Source organism: Lactuca virosa, chromosome 3, assembly GCF_052849685.1.
Source record: "Lactuca virosa cultivar CGN04683 chromosome 3, Lactuca_virosa_CGN04683_v6, whole genome shotgun sequence".
In the NCBI taxonomy this organism is placed as follows: Eukaryota; Viridiplantae; Streptophyta; class Magnoliopsida; order Asterales; family Asteraceae; genus Lactuca; species Lactuca virosa.
In genome coordinates, this window is record NC_136428.1 from 90,451,209 (window position 1) to 90,452,745 (window position 1,537).

The following is a 1,537-nucleotide window of genomic DNA, read 5'->3' on the forward strand; positions in this document are numbered from 1 at the left end:
CTCGATTTTGGCCGGGTCGACCAAAATCCCATCCTAGTTAACGAGGTGTCCGAGGAACTGGACCTCTCGTAACCAAAACTCGCACTTCGAGAACTTGGAATATAGCCGCTCTCGTCTCAGAACTCCCAACAACTCCCTGCGATGCTCCTCGTGCTGCTCTCGAGTCTTGGAATACACCAAGATATCATCTATAAACACGATGACCAAGCGATCCAGCTTCGGTCTGCAGACCCGATTCATCAGGTCCATAAATACTGTTGGCGCGTTGGTGAGCCCAAACAGCATCACCACGAACTCGTAATGACCATAACGAGTCCGAAACGCGGTCTTCTCCACGTCCTCCTCTCTGACCCGGACCTGATGATATCCCGACCTCAAATCTATCTTGGAGAACCAAGATACCCCTGTAGCTGATCAAATAGATCATCTATCCTCGGGAGTGGATAACGGTTCTTCACTGTCAACTTGTTCAACTCCCTATAATCAATGCACATCCGATGCGAGCCGTCCTTCTTCCTGACGAAGAGGATCAGTGCTCCCCATGGAGAACTGCTAGGTCGGATGAACTGCTTGCCCAGCAGTTCCTGCAGCTGTGATGACAGCTCCTGCATCTCGGGTGGCGCCAGTCGGTACGGCGCCTTGGCGATAGGAGCCGCACCCGGCACCAGGTCGATCCGGAACTCGACCTGTCTCTCTGGAGGTACCGCTGGCAACTCCTCCGGGAACACGTCAGCAAACTCTCTAACCACTGGAACCTCTAAAACTGAAGTCAGATACCTAGCCCGCGTATTTACTACATATGCTAGATAACCCGCACACCCGTGCTGAATGTACTGCCGAGCCCTGGCAGCTGAACAGAACCCTGATCCCACTCTGGTGCCCTCGCCATATACAATCAGTTCTCCCCCACTTGGGGTACGAACTACCACCCGCTGGCCCTCACAATCTATCATGGCACCTAACCGACTAAGCCAATCCATCCCTACAATCACGCACACCTCCCCCATGGGAATCGGTATCAAGTCTATCGGAAAGGACACTCATAAAATCTCCAACTCACATCCTCGGTAGACCGAAGAAGCAAAAATCCTGTGTTCGTTGGCGATGGAGACTCGCAACGGACACTCTAGCTCACCTACTGGCATACTGAACTCCCTACTGAAAGTCTGAGATACAAACGACCGACTCGCCCTCGAGTCAAATAACACCAATACGGGTAAGGAGTTTACTAAAAACGTACCTAATCACAGGTACAACAGATAAGCATACAACAGATATAACAAATGGTAGTAAGGATAGAAACATACCAGCAACCACATCTGGTGCTGCCCTGGCCTCCTCGGCTGTAAGCTGGAAGGCACGAACCGGAGCCTTCGGAGGCTCTGCGCTGACTGGTCTCCCATCCGTGATCCTCAAAGTAGTCGGTGTTGGAGCCTGTGCATGTTTGGCGGCTAGTAGAGGACACTGGGCCTTCATATGGCCCACCTGCTCACAATGATAGCAGAGCCTGACTCCGGAAGTCGGAGTCGGCTGCCTG